Here is a 22,007-nt window from a genome sequence, read left to right as displayed (position 1 = left end):
TGGGACCATCACAGCGGCTGCCTGTACTGAGATCGGAGGTAGATCCGCATTCTTCCACCACTTCTTCTCTCCTCCGATCTCTGAATGCAGAAGTGATGTGTATTACATCACTTTCGCCTTCAGCTGTAATTTCCCTGGCTGCTATACCCAGGGAAGAAGCTGATGAAGCAGATATGTGCTCCATCAGCTTTTTTGGGCAAAGACCCAAAATTCAAAAACAGGCAGCGGCCCCCCCTCCCGCTGTCACCCTGGTCCCGGGCTCTGCTGTGCCCGGTTCGAGCCCAGGACGAGCATAGTGCCTCTGGTCCCCTCTCCGCTGTCAGAATGTGGAAGTGATGCATATTACACCACTTCCCCATTCTGCTGTCACTCTCCAGCTTCAGACGCTGGAAAGAAGCTGATGAAGCAGATCTCTGCTTCATCAGCTTCTTTGGCGGTCCTAGGTGACACAACCTGTCACGTCTATCTGCTATCACATAGCGGGGTTTCTTAGCCCCCTATGTGATAGCAATAAAGTTAAGAAAAAAAATGACAGTTCCCACAAAAAAATAAAATAAAGTTACACATAAAAAAGAATTAAAAAAACACAATTTTTTTCAAAAAAAAGTCCCCACCCATACATACACGCATGCAAGCATGGTAGTGCATGGTATGTTTTTTTGCGATTTCGCCGGTGCGTGCAATTTTTAAGCTTGACATGGTTGGTGTAAAGTTATCCGACGTGACCCCGTCTTTTATATTTTACCAAAAATTGGGTAATAATAATTGTTTCCTAACATAATGGGGGAATTTTTCTTTATTTTTTTTTAATGTAAGTAATTTGTCCACCAAAAGAAAGCTCTATCTGTCCCCAAATTTTTTTATAAAATTCATTTCAGAACAGCGTTGCATAACGGAATAAATGTCAGTCAAAGTATCGCAGTGCTGAATACTGAAAAATGGCCTGGCCAGGAAGGAGGTGTAAACACCTGGTCAGCAAGCAGTTAAAGTGTATTTCCATTTTCGCAGCCAGTGGGATAAAGCCTTTTTTTATTTTTGGTACATGTTCCCATTCACATAGCATAAGCTAAAAAATATTCTTTAAAAATGCTTCTTCCAGTTTAAATTGCCTTAACTTGGGTTAGGGTTTCTTGGCTTCTTAAGGGTTAACATTTCTGCCTGCTTCTCCTTCTTTGTAATGTTATTAGGGATTGTGAGGGGTGTGAGGGGCTTCTCAACTGTATGTGAATGAAATTAATGTGCTGAACATAATCCACAAATTTCAGTCATGCGTCTTTCTATTAGGACAGATTACTGTGAAGGTGCTGAGAAAAACTTGGAATCAGCCATTTTGTCAGCTGCAACAAAAGGTAAACATTTTTTTTTGTTATTTTATTTATTTATTACAGGCATTTATATAGCATTTATATAGCAAGTATTTACACAACGATTTGCATAGTGCACATTCACATCAGTCCCTGCCCTCAAGGAGCTTACAATCTAAGGTCCCTATTTCCCATGCAGGAGCCAATTAACCTTCCAGCATGTCACGCAAGCACAGAGAGAACATGCAAACTCCTTTGCATATAGTGACCTGGCCAGGATTAAAACCAGGGATCCCTAGTGTTGCAAAGCAGAAGAACTAACCACTACGCCACTGTACTTTGTGAATGGGAACACAGAACAAATATACATTTTTTTGGTTTATAATGGTTTTGTTTTTTTAAAACATTCTCTCTGTTGAGTTGCATTTTAAAAAATCCTACGACTTAAGAACAGACTAAGAAGAGATACATAATCCACCTTACAGTGTTTAGGGGATAATACAAATTTGGATTCCGGTTCCTAAATTGACAAGTAAAGATATACGAACTGGGGCAGGATGATGATTTATGAGTCTGAATACATATTATAGATTTCCAGTTTCCAGCAGCTTGAATTGATTTACAATACATACTGTGAAATATGGTGGAGTGTCAATACACTGCAAAAATTCAAAAGGTATGCAAATCCAGCTACACAACATGAGTGTGACAAAGACATAAATAATAGCACATTCTACAGAAGGACTTTCAAATAGAACATATACATTTCAAATAAAATCTTAACTGTTTTCTTATGCTCGGTATTTGTTTTGTAGCTTACATTTTTGTTCCGGAGGACTAAATAAGCAAAGAAGGACTTTCACTTTCAACAACAACACTAAGGGGCCATTCACACAGGACAAAGGAATAAGATGAAAGTGCCGTTGAGGGAGAAGTGCATGAATGGAGGGGATCATTTTGGCAGTTAAGTCTGCCATAGAGTGCTAATATACTGTGCATACTAGCTCATTATTGCTAAAAGCTTTTGGGGGCCCCCCTTTTTTTAAAACAGCTTTACTTATGCTTTAAGGGCCCATTCACATCTAAGCACAGTGTTAATTGCACAACACTATGTAGTTACTGCACACTATCGCACAATACATTTAGCGTGCTTTACCGTGTACTAGGTGCGTTGCATTCGTTTGAGTGGCACCCTAAGGCACTCCCTGGGCCACCGTGCACTGTACCACAATACTGTGCTTTGTTTTGTTTTGTAGTGTAAAAATATTGCATGCATTGTTTTTTTCCACTGCAATGCATGGAATTGCAGTACTGCACATTTTACTGCGCTGTGGTTCACAGGGGCAGGGAGGTGCATTGGAGTGCCTTTCAAATATATAGCAAAGGAGCGTACCCAGTGCACGGTAAGGTACGTGCGTTGTGCGATAGTATGCATTACCGCATGGTATTGTGCGATTAACACTATGCTAAGGTGTGAATGAGCACTTCCGCCCTCTGCGCTCTGCCGCCCCGAGGCCGGGCCTCGGTGGCCTTGTGGGAAATCCGGGCCTGCCTACTCCCCAGAATTCTACCGTGTTTTGAGTGTTTGGCAACTTGATTGGCCAGGCCCCCAATGACGTATCTCCCATTCTATGAGCATGGGAATTACTTCATCTCGCATGCCAGGACTGTGTGCTGAGCTGGGCCTGCGCGTCTCAGTGTACATAAAAAAAATAAAATTGCTGAATGTTAGAAAAAAGCTTTTATGGCCGAAGACCAGGACATATGCCATATACATGGGGAGGGTGCTTTGCCAGGGGGAGGGCCCCCTGGCAAAGCACCTTATCCCCATGTTGATGAGGACAACAGCCTCTTCCCCACAACCCTGGCCCAGTGGTTGTGGGGGTCTGCAGGCAGGGGGCTTCTAGGAATCTATAAAGGGGGCACTCAGATCCCGCACCCTCTTGCGAATGAGTGAAGAAAAGGGGTAAAGAAAATAGTAAATAAACACACAACACTGTGAAAAAGTCCTTCATTAGAAAGAAAAAACACAAGACAGTTTTTGACAATTCCTTTATTTAAAAAAAAACACATAAAAAAATGTCCATTGATGTAATCCATTGTCAATCATGTCATCCAGCGATGTAGATCCACGTCAATCACGATGAATGATGACCGCTGACTCACAAAAAAAAACACAACGCCTGCCGACCCGTTCGATCCTGAGTTGCAGTTCCACTTTTGCAGCAACATTGGGATAACACCTACATTTTTTTGGTCAACATTTTTATTGAAAAAGATGAACAGGAACAATTATAAAAAGTGTATTACATCAAAATATAAGTAATAGTACAGATCTACAAGGGGAAATACTAAATACAAAAGACTGACCAAGTTGTGTTGAGAAGTACCATCACACAGCGTATCAAGGATTATTTAAAAAAAACATAAGGAGCGACTACATAAACTTAAGGGGTTAGAGGGGTTTAGAAGTTAAAGTTAGACCTAGAAACAGGTGGGAGGCATTACTAAATAGAGAAGAGACAATGTTGGAGGCTGGAGGGTAAGTACCTTTGGATCCAAGGGACCAGACTGCCTCAAATTATGCTTGGTGGAGATAACACAAATTTTTCATTTGTTATAGGTTCCCTTTCACATTGTATAACTTTTGAAAAAAATCAAAAATTGCTGCTTACATTTGAAGTGCTTTATACATGCTTGAAAATCCTACCTAGCTTCCCCCCATGTAATATTAAGGAGGGGGTGTCCTGTCTGTACTGTGCTGGCATATCTCATTATCAGTTATAATCTAGATTTGAACACAGTCTGTCCTAATAAAGGATAAAAGCCTTAAAAGCATTGTATGTGATTGAGAAGAAGCTTAGTCTGATCCTCGCTTTCAAACTGCCTGGAAGGCCTTCGCTAAATAAACAGCTAAAAGGTAAGAAATATTTTTTCAAAATATATATGTTTTTAGCCATTCTGCGTAAGGAATACATAGCAAACATATAGAGGGGTTTTCTCAAATCCCTTCTTAGAACTTAATACAATTAGCTGTGTCGCACCCTTCCCCTGCAGGTCTGTACTTACCTGTTCTGATGCCTGGCTGCCTGCATCTGTACATTAAAGTCCCATAGACTTGAATAGGATGTAGCTGCTGCAGTACAGGTATGGCCCATTCAAGTCTATAATTTGCAGTATGGGGGGGTGATTGCTTTGAAAAGAGGGGGGGGGGGGTCTTTGAATTCATCTAGAAATGTGATTACCTATCATTTCCTCCTCAATGATCTTCTTAGAAGTCTTTAGACATCCCCCGCAATAGGAACTTCACTTTTGGTGAAACACTCACTAGGGCTCATCTGCCAAGGGGATGCCGACATTTCAGCTTTCCACATTAAAAGACTGAGCTTTGCTCAGGTGGTTAAAATGAAGACTAACCCTCCCATTCAGGAATCAGACTGGAAAGGACCTGGTGAAACAAACAGTTATTTTTTCAGAACGGAAAAAGTTAGGGATCTGCAACACTGTTTGTTAAAATCCTCGCAATGTACAAAAATTACCCAGAGGGCATTATATTTTTCTCAACACAAATGGAGTTACACCTTAAATTTACAGTGAAAACATTTCTAAAAAGGTTTCCTGTGAAGGAAGAAGTTTTGAGCCTAGCCAGAAGTGACTACATCATAACTTTTGCTGCTAAAAATGCTCTCCAGCTTTGGAAACTTAATCTTCCCTTCAACTGGTTAATCTCCATTGTCCCAACGTGAAGGAATTCTACCATAAACAAAATACACTGCCTGGCCAAAAACAAGTCACCATCTGGATCTAGCTAAGCAAATAGGTAAGAGCCTTCCACTGGATTATTACTGCAACTATCAATATGTTTCATATGTTATGTCCCCAAAATATGATGTCAGCTGCCTACCTGAATATACTAAATGACAAGCCATCAATGGATTTTTCCTTCCCTTCACATGTTTTGTCCACCAGGGAGTCCAGACTCTACCCCCATTGAGAATCTTTGGAATGTGCTGGAGAAAAAATTACAAAGTGGTCCGACTCTCCCATCATTACTACAAGATCTTGGTGAAATAAATGTTGTGACATTGGATAAGCTTTGATACCATGGCAAATGTGTGCCGTAATTACAGCTAAAGGATGTCCAACGAAAAATTACAGTGTGTGACTTTTTTTTTTTGGCCTCACGGTATATTTTTTCTCTAGCTTCTTTGCAGGTGGAACTGAATTGCACAGCTCCAAAGAAAAAAATAAAGCTTGTTTCAGTACCTTCTAATATATCAGAACAATTTTCCACATGTGTCTGCAAGTAAAAATAAAAAAACATAGTGAATGGGACATGTATGGTGAGGTGGAAGGAAGCACTTTTTTTCCCTGTGATATTCCATGAAAAGACAGTTTGCTTATCTCTACACATCACTAAAATAAGTGTAAAGTGCTCAGTTTTTCACTTTATTACTTCTCCCTTGTAAATTGATGGACTCAGTATTTGCTCAGCCCTAAAGTCTGTCCAGACTACGCAGAAGCAATTGAACTGCTTTTAGCCCTAACAGTAAATAGATTCTAACGGTTTTATAATGATACACTTTTTTAGCAGTTAAAGTGCCAGGAAACATCCAGCTGATACATCAGCATGACTTTTTCCACTCCATCGCTGAAAATGCACTACTTTTATTCTTTGTCTAACTCCTCAACAGGCTGCTATCAGAGCCCCCAACACCCCTCATCAGGAAGTGGTTTGATCAAAATGTCATAAGAATAGTCAAATCATCACATATTGCCCAAAATATGTTTCATCCGTTTCTTATATCTGTTTCAGAAAATTATCTTAAAACTTGAACCCACATTTCTGATTGTTTGATATTGTTAGGTATGTTGGTAAAAATCATAATTCATGCAAATATTATTAATTACCTGCTCTGTCACGTTATGCCGATACAGGCTTTTAAAGTCCAGCCTGTAGATCTCAGATCCTTTTTATGTGGCTCCCAGTAGGTGGTTAGTGTCTGTTTTGCATGAAACTTGCTGTACTATTTGATTATTATAACTATTAAAGGGTATCTATGGTTAAAAATAATATGTATTTCTATATTTAATTTCTATAAGTTCTAGCCCACTTCTAATAACCATATCAATTTAGACGTTTGTAAACTTACCTATTGAAGATGCCCATAGGATGTACTTTCTCAATGCACTGATGCAATTTCACTCAGCCCTGTGAATATGCACTTTCTTGCCTCACCAGCCTTCCGTCTGAATTACAACTCAACATCTGAACTTCCCACAATGTAACATTATCATTGCTTGCTGGAAGCAATGCATGATGGAATATGTAGTCGTGAGAAATCAAGATGGCATCAAATCGAAAGAGAAACAATACACACAGGGAAGTATTAAAAGTGATGGGCAGAATAAAGGCAGCACTCAATACATAAAAATTATTTTTTCAAATAAGCTTTGATTTACATTATCAAAAACAATTAAAGTCTGTATTACTATTACAATGTTGATCTTATAACAGGAGAGCACATGCTGGTACTTTATAACTCCTTTAACCTCCCTGGCGATATTCCCGAGTGTGGCTCGGGGTTAATTTTCAGTACCAAGAGTGTTAACCCCGAGCCACACTCGGGATTGCGCAAAAGTGTCACTTACCTTGTCCCTGCGAGCCTGCAGTGTTCTCTGCTGTGTGCACCCGGCCGATGCCGGCATTCGGCTTTCAGTTTCGTTTTCGGGCATCACAGCGGGGGGCGGAGCCGGCTGGAAATTCAAAAGTGCAAACATGACATTTACACAGAATACACACAATGTACATGCACTGTACATGCAATGTACATGCACTGTACATGCAATGTACAATGTACACACACATGACAATGTAATCTGCTATAATTCCATATATTTATCAAACTATTTCACTTCAATTTTGTCCCTAGAGCTTTGTCACATGCCCTGCCTGCACTTCTTTATCATACCTGGGATGTCTACTGGACTCTTGTTTGGACAGATTTAGTGAGTCCTTCCTAAGATTTAAGGTGCCCACACACCTTACGATAATCGTACGATAATCGCGGGAAAATCCCGCGATCATACAATTATCGCAAGGTGTGTGGAAGGCGTGCGACCTCTGCTACTGTAAGGTCGCACGACTTTTATCTTTTAGGAACATTTTCGAAAACCAACCGAACATGGTACAATTTTCGGCTAGTTTGTGGCATGTTCGCAAGATAAAAGCCGCACTGGCCGGTTTAGCATCATCACAAGTACGATCTGCCTGTCCAAGATAGGCAGATCGTAAATTTTTTAAATTACCTTACAACCATCGCAAGACAAAAGTCTTGCGATGGTTGTAAGGTGTGTGCCCAGCATTACTAAGAATTACAGGCCTACAATATAAAATAACAAATTGCCATGAAAAATGTACCGCTTTGGCATGCTAAAATCCTGCATAATCATACCGCCAGGGAGGTTAAGTCAGTCAGAGGCTACCTAATTGTGATGTTCATACCTCTGGGCCTGTAGATATCACTATTTACAGTTGTTACATGTATACTAATTTCTATACTCTGTACGAGTTAGTTCCATTTCCTGTTCCTGTTATCATAACATTAGAAGCTAGTACATGTATTATGGATGCCTGAACTTGTTAATGAAGCACTCTATAACTATTATGCTTCCCAGACTACAGGACACACAAGATTGGCTACGAGGATGTCTCTAGTATCTCTGCAGCAGCCTGAGCTTTTTGTTCCACACCCTGATGAGCCCGCAATGCCTTTTACTGCTTAGATTCACATGTTTGAGAATTAATTACATATGTAGCAATCAAGGCCAAAGGTGCCTTTGGGCCTTTCTGCCTTTCCTAAAGTTTACCAGCCATGTAACTGCACCCAACAACATACCGACCCACGACCCACCAGTGGTGACAATCAGGTATCAGTCTTTTTAGTTTAAAATGTTAATTTGCTCAATAACAGCAAAACTTTCTAAGTGGCAGTCCCTTGAACAATTGATGAACAGATTCTCCCTTCTTTAAAAAGGTTCCTAGCCCGTGGCTCTATATAACAGTACACTGCAAATGATGCTGCTATGATCAACTAGTGTTTGTATTATTAGCTTGCTCAGCACCCCATAATTGTGACATCATTAGTCACCTTTTCAAGTGTCACCTAGCTTGTTATGATGGTGGATTGAAAAGTTGGAGAGTACAGGGAAGACTAATTTTCCTCTCTGCCTGGGGTTCCACTTTAAATATTTAACACAATTTTGAAGACTTATTTTGCATCTGTACTTGGCTTCCTTGCCACTTAAATATGAAAGTGAATGATGAGCTCTTAAGAGTTGAAGACCTGCGCTCCAAATGATTTATTGCATCTAATGACTCTAACTAATCTGTAAAAAATTGCAAGCCTGGTGTCAAGCCATGTTAAGCTTTAAGGAAGGCAATTAAACTGTTTTAATGAATGCCATCTTCTCAATGGTAATAACACCAATATGTATATTAACCTTTTCCTGTGAACTCCTGCCCTATGACATCCATGTTAGCAAATGCAAGTTTTGGAGTGTACCATATACTTCATATCCTACAAAGGCAAATCTACATAATGGACCTTAATCTGAAGGAGCAGCTTAGTTGCCACCCAGTCACTTAAAAAATGAATTATTCCTTCTCTCTGGGGGGGCATGTTGGGCCTTTGCAACTCCACTGTTCTGCTGATGGAAATTGACTTCAGCTGCTTCAAGATTGCTTTTTTTTTTTGGTCAGGGAAAAGGGCCCTCTTTTGGAAACCTACCTACCTAAGGGAAGCAGGATCTGTGCACCTTTCCTCTCTGCTTTAGAAAGTTAATCAAAATTAACTGCTCGGGAGTCAGGACATCTTTCAAGTAGTTGATATTCAAAGATACTGTACTACAATGGATGGATATTTACCTTTTACATGTAGTAAACTAGTAAAAGTGTCCTTGAAGAACTGAACCCAAAAAATTAAGATTTGTTATTTTATGAGGCTCATGTAGAAAGTTAATTATGCTGAAGCAGTACGCTGAAAATGTAAATGTTTTCTTGAATTCATACTGAAAAATAGCAGCGCACTTCCTGTGCCTAGTACACACAACTGTGCCTACAGCATGGAAGCTTTCTATCTGCAGTGTGAGATCTAAGGCACTATTTCTCTGACTGCTAATCATAAGATTTCGAGTGGGATTTGGTGATGTCACTACTTTGCTGTTCATCGTTCTCCTTCTTGGAGAGGAAGCTGTGTCTGAGAACCTATAGGCAAGGAAGAGGAGCAAAGATAAGGGAAACTACCATGGATTACAGTAAGGTACACATTACAGTATTGTTTTATGTTAAAAAATCTGAGGGTTTAATGTCACTTTAAGTCACTGGAAAGGCCTGCACTTGGTCCACTGGTTAGTGTGAAGAAACTAGAAGGGATCCCACTTTTTTTTGCTGTGTCTAACTGAGCAAGTCACATTAGGAAAGCAATATCAGGAGGCAGACAATCTAGTTCCACAATGGCCTGCGTCTCCTGCCAGCAAGAAAAAGCTGGTTCCCAACTGTGTCCTGGGCAATGGTGACCAAAGTGCAGTAAGAATCAAGAAGCCTGTGGTCTGGGATAGAACTGCATAATTGTGCCAGCTTTATTTCTGCTCCCCAATTGTTCACATGGTTTAAAAAACAAATTGGCACACATTTTAGAAGCCAGTTCTGGTATGTACATCACTACTTTATACATATGTGTGAAAACAGTTTCTGAATTTACTCAGAAAAGGGAAAAACTAGGATATGACAAACTTACTGTGTCTCTAGCTGCACGGAGTCCAGCTTTAACGTGAACCTGTTCTTTGCTAATGGCGGGCAAAGCAACAGGTTCACTTTAATGTGACTCTTCCTCCTTTCCTTCCTCCTGCATGTACTTATATCACTGTTGATCCTCTGCTGCTCCACCCAACTGGTGGAATGGGGGAGCATGTTAAACACCGCCTCCCACCCACTATGGTTAGTGCTTGACCAGGCATAGGTGCTACCTTGTGGCAGCACAGTATTTGCCTAATGATGGGCTTTAAGGTGTGCCTCTGCATATGTAAAGCACAGGTTTACCTTAAAGCTGATCCCTGGGCAAGCTGATAAAGAAACAGTAGAACTACATATATGGTAGCTGCATTGTCTGCCAAATTATTTTGTAATTCTATGCAGTTTTGTGATTCAGGTACCCCTGCCAGACAACACATCCAAGTACCCAACCTTTACTACAGTAGCAATATAGCCTGACCATGAACAAACTCCCAACATGGTGACTGGGCAGTGAATGAGCAGCAGCAAAGCAAAACAAGGTGAATACACCTTGTTTTTAAATGCCTGCCCCCACCTCCTGTCAGTATGTCCTGTGCAAAGTAGATTACCTGATAGACTTCTATTGATGTCTAATCACTGGGATTATAAAATTCTAATAATTTGACTTTTTCCATTTAATTCCAGGTTTCAAACGAATAGCAGGTTTCAAACTATTTTTTAAAAAATTTAGGGTTGGTATAAAGTAGGGGAATACTTTACCTTATTCCTTGCTTAGCCAGCAGCAGTGCTCTACCTCACGTGAGATTGTACTCCATCACAGGAGCAAGCTTGGAGCGGTGGCTACTTTACAATTCATCTCTGTTGCAGTGCAAAGTAACACACTACCATGTAAGTGATACGCTGCATAGGAGAAAATGGTGCAGACATTTTTTTGTGTGTGTTCTGGTGTGTTAGAAACGCAAACCACCATAGAACACAAGTGTGAAGGGACTCTAACACCCCAAACACCATAACTGTCATTCAACCCAGAAGAATGAGGATATCATGTGGTGGAAAAAAAAGGACTGTGGGGGGAAGCTCTGAATTGAAGGTGAGTATTAGCAGAAGCTGCTTTTTTCCCTTATTTTATCTTTTAATAGGCTACTAATTTTTCATTTTTGACTGGAGGTCTGCTTTAACTATTACAAACCTGTATATCTATTTGACCTATTATCTGTCTAGCTCCCTTTTTTGTGCTCCGCAATAAACATCTCATAGAAACTCACTGTTAACAATAGCCAGAAGGATGTTTAGTAGCAAAAACCTGTACAGGGCACTTTAGTAATTGACTTTCACCTACAGAATACTGAAAAAATGATACCACAGTGTGCATGTGCTAAATTCAACTGACGTGTGAAATATAATCTTTAGTCCGCTGGACAAAAAAATATTGAGCTATCGCTCAAGAAACCACCTCTTTTTTCTCTTATTTGTTGGTGTGTGGTTCGACATCCGCCGGGACCGGCAACAGCACGCCGCCTTCCGGGACCTCGTCCACTCCTCCCCCAGCCAGGTAAGACATCCCCCGAAAATAAGACCTAGTGTCTTATTTTGTGCAAAAAAAGAATAAGACAGTGTCTTATTTTCGGGGAAACATGGTATTAGCAACCTGGGGCACACTGGTCAGCGTCCTGTCCAGCTCTTGGCAACCAGTGATGTCACTGGTTGGCAGGAGCTAAGTGGGATGCTCTGGCAGGCGTCCCGCCTAGCTCCTGGCAGCAAATGATGTCAGTGAGCTTGGAGGCATGCTGGCCAGAGCTGGGTGGTGCACCACCAGGACACCAGCCAGAGTGCCATTAGCACCACCAGCACCCCACAGGCAGCGATTATGCTAGGGACAACCCTGATGGCTAGCATAATTCAACCCACTTCCTCTGAACCCAGGTGTCATGTACCTGCACCCAGCCTGTGGCTGGACAGTGAAGGGGAAGCACCACAGTGATAAGCTCATCAAGTTCCTTGTCAGCACATGAACTAATTGGCTACTCGTGCTGCTTTTTCTCCTCTCTGATCTCTGCCATACAGGCAATGCAAGAGGCTAATACATGGTCAAATTCAGGTACTTAAACTGCTTGAATGTAAAAATTAAATTAAAGGAGAACTATGGGGTTAAGGCTTTTCCTTAGGGTAACGGGAGGACACAAACTAGCGTCCTCCCGTCACCCTAGGGTACAGCTGGATACTGAGTATACCTCAGTATCCAGCTGTACCCGCCCCCACCCCCATCTGTTCCGTCAGTCAGCGCTGGCGGATCGGAGCGGGGGGAATCCAACCCCTCCCGTCACGGCGGAGAGCCTCCCGATCAATGCACCTCCCGATCTACTGAGCCGACCTGTGACAGTCTCATTGTCACAGGTCGGCTAGAACTATGAGGTGAGTGAAAAGCACTCACCTCATAGTTCTCCTTTAGGCCCCGTTCACATTAAGCGATTTATCGCGCGGTAATTCCCGCGATATTGCGGCAAATTACCGCGCTTCTACTGGCTCCAGGCATATTCTATAGATATCTCACGATAGAGCCAACTGCTCTTTAAGGTGAATAGGATTATCAGTCCTTTTTGCCGCGATTCAAATGCTTTCAATGAAAGCATTTGCGCGATATCGTGCGGCAAATTTCGCAATATCGTGCAAAATGCAAATCGCGCGACAAACGCGCAATTTGCATATCGCGGAGTGTGAATGGGGCATTAATGATGCATTGATGAATACAGAAATGTATTATTTTTTGTCTTTTATATCTGCCAAGAGTTCAGCTATAAATTAGAATGCTAGCAAAAAATAACAAGATAAAAATGAATAGCCCATTAAAAGAACAAGTAACAAAACCGGCTTTCGCTGCAATTTTCAGATAAAATCCAGTGATTTCCCTGCAGTGCTTTCCTTCTGCCACTAGATGTCAGATAGCCTGATGGTCAGCATCATTAAGCCCACTTAGGCCTCGTTTACACCATATGTATCGCTTTCCGGCCCGATTCTGGCTGGAACGCACTGCCTCGCATTGCGGCCGGCTCACTGATTTGTTGAGCATTTAAGTTAATGGCACCACAGCCACGTCCTCCGGCCGCAATGCGATCGCCCGCAAGGGATCGCAAGGCACATTGTGCCTGCAGTCCGCTGCAATCAAAATGCTGCAAAATGCCAGAATTGGGTCGGAACGGACCGGGCCCTGAATCTAAGCCCAGATCATCCTGGACCCACCTCAGACTGTGACTGGACAGTGGAATGAGAAGCACAAAAGTGATGAGCTCATCTGTCTGTCACTCTGATTTCTCCTCCAAGCATTCTTGAGCTGATTGTCTCCCTTAGCTGCTTCTTCTACTTACACTCCAGCCGTGCTGTACAGCTACTGGAAGAGGCTTATCTCAGGTCAAAAGCTTACAATGTCTGCATTTAAAAGATACATTTGATAATGTACTCATGATTATTGGTGCCATCTATATCTGCCCTAATTTCAAATTTAAAAATCCATTGCATGGGGAGAGAAGATTCCACATCAATGTGATAGTGTTGTGAATTGAACATCTGTAATAATGATGAAGTAAGGGATGCATGCGAAAAAAACCCAGCAGCTCTGTGAGGGGAATTTATCAAAACTGAAGCAGACAAAATCTGGAGCAGATGTCAATGGCAACCAATTAGCATCCACCTTTTATTTTCAAAGCTTAACTAAACAAACTGAAGAGAGAAGCTGATTTGTTACCATGGGCAACTGCTGCAGATTTTGTCTGCTCCAGTTTTGATATATATTTCCCCCTATGAGTTAGACACACTCAAACACTAACAAGACTTATAGGGCTCAATACACCTTGTATTTTTTTCAGTGCATAGAAGGCAGTGGGGTCAATTCACAAAGCTTTTTTTCCAGATACCGCTCATTATTTTAACGATTTCGCACGATATTGAAGCTAGTTCAATTCACCAAACGATTTAACGCTTTGAAAAATCATCAAATAACGTCTCACTACACGAAACCGATATTTTAAGGTGTGGATCGTTATTAAACGCTTCGATCGTTGTTTTAACAAGTCAAATCGTTAAATATGTACAGAAGTGCAATTCACAAAGATTTTTTTGCCAGATATCGATCGTTAAGCAATCGTTACATAAGCACCACCCTCAGGGTGTCGTTATGACATTTCCCTGGCGGTATTTCTTTGTTAGAGGAAGCTTTTGGCGACAAAAATTCAGTTCTTCAGTTTTGTAGTGAAAGTGTTTGGTAGTTTGGGGCAAGATGGAACCATTTGGGTGTGCTCTATTTGAACTTAAAACTATCCAGAGCCGAAGAAGAACACATCAGTATGTTGTTCTGATTTATAAACGTGTATTCCGTTCTCGCACTATTTTGGATTACTTTTCTGAAACCCAGGTGATAGCTAAATTCCGTTTAACATCTCCCATGATTCATTTCTCTGTAAGAAGCACTGTTCTCCTCCCCTTCTGCACCCAGAATGCATCTCTCAAGCGTTATTTTACGATCCTAGACGTTATTATTACGTTTAAAACATTAGCATAACGATTGGATAACGAGTCAGTAGAAAACCATAACGACCATCTTGAATAACGATTATAGCTTTCGTGAATACCATGTTTGCTAACGTTAAATAAGGGGCGGTAATTTAACAACTGAAGGAAACCAATAACGTTTCTCTTTGTGAATTGACCCCATTCTCTGATAGGATGAAGTAAAGATTGTGAAGCCATCTTCCCCACTTCTCCACCACATCCAATCAGAATATTGATAGAACCATTGAAAAAATACAAGGCGTCCTCTGAATGGCGGTGGTACTGAGCGAAGGACTCCTTGTGCTCAGTGTGCAGAGAGGAAGCCGCTGGAGCAGCATCGGTAAGATCACAGCTATCAGTGTATGTAGCATGGATTACTACAGTGATTTGCAGCATCCCCTGCAGCTCCACGGATATTAGATAATATTTATATTGAGCCAAGCTGGACCAATGTAAGTTTGCAAAAGACGTACCTGGAGTTCCGTTTTAAAGTTGAACTTTGGGAAAAAAACAAAACTCCCCTAGAAGTGGGTCTACCCCCCAGCACTGCAAGGCTTAAATGCTCGCTTAGGTCTAGAGTACCTAGAAAAGGAATTTAACTTAAAGTGACATTAAACCCTCAGATTTTTTAACATAAACCAATACTGTAATGTGTGCCTTAGTGTAATCCATGGTAGTTTCCCTTCTCTTTGCTGCTCTTCCTTTTAAATCGTCATGTCTTCTCATGCTCTGCAGAACTTCCCTTTGCAGCTCAGGGCCTCTTCCTGTAGTGCTGGCTCAGGTTACAAGCCTATAGAAACTAATACACAGACACCGTGTATCCATTCCTGAGACAAGGCAGTCTGCTGCAAAACAGAAGTTCTGCAGAGCATGAGAAGAGAGACAGATTTAAAAGGAAGAGCAGCAAAGAGAAGGGAAACAACCATGGATTACAGTAAGGCACACATTACAGTATTGGGTTATGTTAAAAAATCTGAGGGTTTAATGTCACTTTAACTGATTGCCTTTCCCGCAGGTTCCCTCCAGGATTTAAGACCAGCAACTTCAGCTTATTCCCCCTAGACTCCAGCAGTTGGAGGCCCGCTGACACCATCATGTATGATGCAGAGCCCATAGCCCATCCCACAGCCCTGCATTATACGTGAGGATGCCAAGGCAGAGCAGATGGGGAGGAGGTAAGCGCCGACTGCCAGGCGAGCGGGGATCAGGTACGTAAATGTCCATTACACAAATCTCCTGGACACAAACTAGTGGACAACCCTTGCAGGGTAGGGGTAGCCTCACAGCAAGGAGAGTTTTTTGTTTTCCTGGATATAACTGTGCATGTGAATTTGCACAAAAACTCATAGGTTTGTGTGTGTTCACATGTGAAAAGCATATGTCACACTTGTGGTGCCATTATTTATTAATGGTGCCCCAAACACAGCAAGCAAGATGCATGTGAAAAACACGTGGTTAGCACTTCTGCCTTGCACTGGGGGTCCTATCACTGGGGTACTATCTGCATTGAGTTTGCATGTTCTCCCTAAGCTTGCATGGGTTTCCTCCCACACTCCAAAGACATGCTGTATTAGGCTACATTCCCGCCTCTATCTTTAGGTGCAGTTAGGGATTTCTGCGTCAGGAATTTGCGTTTTCCTGCAGCAGAAATCCCTGAATTGGCATTTACAAGTGGCAGCTGTCACCTAAGTTAATGATCAGGTGACAGAAGTTGCATGTAAACGCCTGCACACCGCATGTAATGATACGTGATATGATTACATTCGGTTAGGAATCAATCACTCTCCCTGGACGCAATGATTGTGCATCCAGGGAGAGTGTTTTCTAACCGCATGTAATATCACATACCATTACATGCGGTGTGCAGGCGTTTACATGCAGCTGCTGTCACCTGATCCTTGAATAGGTATCAGGATTCGTAGGGGGCTCTGCAGTCTGCAAAGCCCAGCACAGATCCTGCAGAACCCCCGAGATCTTGCAGACTGCAGGGTGGGCCTCTGCAGGGTCTGTGGGGGGCTTTTCTTAGTCTCAGGGGGGTTTTGCAGGATCTTAGGTGGGCTTGGCAGCCTGGGACCCTGCAGAGCCCACCAGAGATCCTTCACAGCCCACCTGAGACCCTGCAGAGCCCACCACAGATCATGTAGAGCCCACCACCGACCCTGCAGAGCCCACCTGAGACCACGGCCGGGTGTGGTAAATTTAGTGTGTGGGGGGCGCCCGAGTTTTGTCTTGCCTAGGGCAGTCCCAAACCTAAATACACCACTGTACAGAATCTAGAGCAGTTGCCCATGGCAACCAATCAGCATCTCTTTTCTGTTTGCTCAGGTAAGATGTGAAAATGAGACAGAGAAGCTGATTGGTTGCAGTGCACATCTGCTCCAGATTTTGTCTGCTCCAGTTGTGATAAATTCTCCCCAGTGTGTATATTGTCGGTGCTATACAAATACCTATAATACATAAATTAATGTAATATAAATACCTATAATAAATAAATGTAGCACTGGCTACATTTATTATCTGCTACAGGCATCACACATTTTTTCTTCTCCGTCGCGTTTGGGGTGCCAATACCAACTATTAGCTTTGCTAGTGCGACGCATATTTTTGATGCGTCCTTGTGATGCATTCACAGAATGCGAAGGTGAAAACCTAACCAGTGTTTGTAATATATAGAGAAGTTAATTGAAATGAACGGGTTTACCAATGCTGTCGCTCGACAAATGTGGCAAAACTCGTCACACACTCATGTACACACCAGCTGCAAATGAAGGGTTAAGTGCACAAGAAGTTACAAGGAAACTAGAATTCCAGCAAGATCAACAGGTATTCTTCTGTATTGGCAGATCATGTACTGAGCCTGAAAAAGAAAAAAAAAACTAATGCAGCCAACACATCTGCTGAGCTGCAATATGTGACACGATTGTCTCTGGGTCCACCTTCCCCTATGACTTGTGATGTGTGACAGCTGTCAATCATCGGGTGACATTGTATCTGTCTTCTTGCCATGGCAGACAAGTTCGGGAGGAGAGTGCTGGGCACAGTGACAGGCTGCCTGCACACATGATGCTGCCGCTGCTGCAGATCCCGGGGATACTGTGTCCTGGATCCACCCCTGGCTGCTGAGATCACTGGAGACATTGAAAGCCGCGGATCAAGTGCACTGTCCTGTAATCGATTGCCGAGCGCCTGGAGCCGCGAGCCTTTATTTATTGGCCGTGTGTCTGGGGAAGGCTGCCTGCTGCTGCCGCTGCTACTGCTGCTTGATCCGTTTCTCTGGGTTTGACCAGCTGTCCCGGGCTAACCCCTCTGCTGAAGATGGAGGAAGTAGAAGCTGGATTACCCTTAGCTACGGCACTACTGCCTTAGTTCTGACGGCAGCTGCAGTGCACGAGGCGGGGGACGGGCGGCCACACACACACACACAGGGATGGAAGGGTGGCCCCGCTGGCACTGCTAAGGTAAAGGTAGGATGGAGGAGGACAAACTTGTTATTGTGTATTCCGGGACATGTGGAAGGGCGCTGATCGTACCGATCGTAATATCATTAACAAGATCGTACCGTCATCGCATTGATCGTACCATCATCACACTGACAGTACCGTCATCGCACTGGTCGTACCGTCATCACACCACTGCTGGCCGCACACTGTCATATTCCGGGCAGTGACAGCACCGGGGGTGCCTTGTGGTGTCACAGTGCCGAGCATTGCAGGGGCAGATGACTGTGCTGTCACCGTGCTCAGGAATCGGATCAGACTTGATTGGGATAATGGTGTCAATGTGTCATTTATTAATCGGGTGACATCGGGAGAACAGTCCTCCTGGTGATACCCGAGATCCAGTGATGTTACCTGGAGTCTGGTCATACAGGTGATCTACCGGCATCTTATGTCACCTGTCTATGGGGATATGTCCTCAAAGATAAAAGTGACAGCAAAAATCTATCATGTCTCTGATCCTGATGATAGAGGGGTTCTATCCCATTGTCACTTGGACAGAGATGAAAGTGACATGATAGCAGAGGAATTCTGTAATGTCTCTGAGGATGCTGTCATCTATCCTGTCCTCTCTCTTCTGTTGTCATGTCACTTGGACATAGAGATGTGTGTCATGTTATAAGCCAAATTCTATATAGTCTCTGATACTATGAACATATCCTGACAATACTGGTACCTTATCCCATTGTCACCTGGATATAGATACAAGTGCGACATGATACCAGAAGAATTCTGTAATGTCTCTGAGGATGCGGTCATCTATCCTGTCCTCTCTCTTCTGTTGTCATGTCACTTGGACATAGAGAAGTGTGTCATGTTGTTATAAGCCAAATTCTATATAGTCTCTGATACTATGAAAATATCCTGACAATACTGGTACCTTATCCCATTGCCACCTGGCTATACATACAAGTGTGACATGATACAAGAAGAATTCTATACTGTCTCTGATGATACTATACTATAGCTGTACTGTATCACCTGGACATAGATAAAACTGTGACGCAATACCAGAGGAATTCTATATTGTCTCTGATGATACTGTGACATATACTGACTATAGTGGTACTGTATCACTTGGACATAGATAAAAGTATGACATGACAGCAAAAGAATGTGTATATAAATCCGGAATATTAATGTCTCTGATAATACTGTGACATATCCTGACTGTAGTGGTACGATATCACATTGTCACTTAGATATAGATATATAAATCTGGAATATTATTAATAATAATGTCTCTGATGATACCATGGCATATCCTGACTCTAGTGGTACTATCCCACTATCCCATTGTCATTTCACTTGGATGTGGATGAAAGTGTGACAGCACACAATGGGAAGCAACAGAATTCTAAAATGTCTCTTGATACTTTGACCTAACTATTGTGGTACCGTACTATATCCCATTATCACATAGACGATGACAGATGAAAGTGTGACATGATAGCAGAAGAATTCTATAATGTCTCTGATGATACTGTGACGTACCCTAACTATAGTGGTACCATATTCCAATGTCTTGTCACGTGGATATGGATGAAAGTGACATTGGACAGCAGAATTCTGTAATGTCTCTGATGATACTGTGACATATCCTGACTATAGTGGTACTATAACCCATTGTCACGTGGATATGGATAAAACTATGACACGATAGCGGAAGAATTCTATAATGTCTCTGATGACACTGTGATATATCCTGACTATGGTGGTACTTCCCATTGCCATGTCACTTGGATATGGATGAAAGTGACATTGTACAGAAGAATTCTATACTGCCTCTGATGATACTGTGACATATCCTGACTATAGTGGTATTCTATCCCATTGTCACGTGGATATGGATAAAACTATGACATGATAGCAGAAGAATTCTATAATGTCTCTGATGACACTGATATATCCTGACTATGGTGGTACATCCCATTGCCATGTCGCTTGGATATGGATGACCGTGACATTGTACAGAAGAATTCTATACTCTCTCTGATGATACGGTGACATATTCTGATAGTGGTGCTATCTTATTGTCACTAGGATGAAAAGTGTGATATGATAGCAGAAGAATTCTATAATGTCTCTGATGACACTGTGACATATCCTGACTATGGTGGTACATCCCATTGCCATGTTACTTGGATATGGATGAAAGTGACAATGGACAGCAGAATTCTATACTGTCTCTGGTGATACTGTGACATTTTCTAATAGTGGCACTTATCTCATTGTCACTAGGATGAAAGTGTGACATTATCAGAAGAATTCTAATATGTATGTGGACACTGTCATATATCCTGATGATAGAGGCACTATATCCCATTGTTACTTAGCCATAGATGAAAGTGTGACATGAGTGCAGAAGAATGCTGTGATATATGCTGACTGTAGTGACACTACTATTCTGTTGTCTTGTCACTTGGCCATGGATGAAAGTGTTCCATGTTATGAGCAGTAATGTACAATGTCTCTGATATTGTGATATATCCTGACTATAGTGACACCCTCCTATTGTCCTGTCACTTGATCTGGGTGAAAGAGTGATGTGTTTTGCCTAGAAGCAGTATAAGCACCTGTAACCGGCATAAACATTATTGTAAAATTATTGTACTTTGATTCTTGTAGTCAGGATGACAGAGTGACATTAACAGCATAGATCCTGGAGTTACTTGCAGCATCAGGATAGGAAGCGTCATTATCACATTATGATATCTATGGATTCTTGTTATGGTGATGTTGTTCAGTCGACAGCAGCACAATGACTCTTGTGATACAACACAGTGACAAGTTGTGACAGTATCACCCAGTAAGGTGACTGGGTTATTGTGACAGGTCAGAAGCTCTTTGCTATGGTATATCATGACATCAATTACAGCGTCAGTCTAACCTTTTTTACTGTCCTTGGGTATTTATGACAATGGTGGCACTGACTTTTATCAACAGTAATATTTTTGATTTTGTGATAATTAAAATACTAGGACGGAGTGTTGTGACAGGACTCCTATTGTCAATATCACATGGTAGCGTTAAATACGGTAATGTCATTGGGTTTACAGAGTGACATGTCTGAGAGCTATGGTGATTCACACTATTGTTAATCAGTTGTGTGATAAAGTGAATGGCGTTAAGAGAAAATGAAGTTATACTGCGTATTTGGCATTAGGAAATAGTAATTACTGCCACACTGTATATGCAATAATTGTGACCTGGCACCAGGAACACATGTTGGCACATCTGTGGGTGTGATAATAGGAAGGATGACAGGGAATACTAGTGTCATCATGATATATGTCAGACTAGGAGGTGTACTAATAATATGATAGGAATAATAGTGTAGAAGTGGAGACAGTGTGGTACTGGAAATAACAATGTCATTTTGGAAATGGCATGCTCTGATATGAGCCTTGAGGCCAATGCCCTTCAATATTCAATATAAAGTGCCTGTTCATAAGTGCGGTAACTTGTAACAACCAGTCAGCATTCACTTTGATAGAGTCAGATCATTAAAGTGCTGCACAAACTGTTGGCGCCATTGAAATCCTGTAGATGATTTGACAATGTTGTATCGGTAATGGTGTGACACCGGTGACTATGTTGAATCGGTAGTAATATAACACTGGTGACAATGTTGTATTGGTAATGGTGGGACACTGGTGACAATGTTGTATTGGTAATGGTGGGGCACTGGTGACAATGGTGGGATACTAAAGACAATGTTATTTTGGTAATGGTGGGACAATGTTGTATCTGTATTAATATGACACTGTTGACAATGTTGTATTGGTAATGGTGGGGCACTGGTGACAATGGTGTCACACTGATGGCAATGTTGTATTGGTAATGGTGGGACACTGGTGACAATGGTGT

Source organism: Nanorana parkeri, unplaced genomic scaffold (assembly GCF_000935625.1).
Source record: "Nanorana parkeri isolate BGI_ZX_2015 unplaced genomic scaffold, ASM93562v1 scaffold125, whole genome shotgun sequence".
Classification (NCBI taxonomy): Eukaryota; Metazoa; Chordata; class Amphibia; order Anura; family Dicroglossidae; genus Nanorana; species Nanorana parkeri.
The sequence above is the reverse complement of the archived record's forward strand: the minus strand, read 5'-3'. Positions refer to the sequence as shown.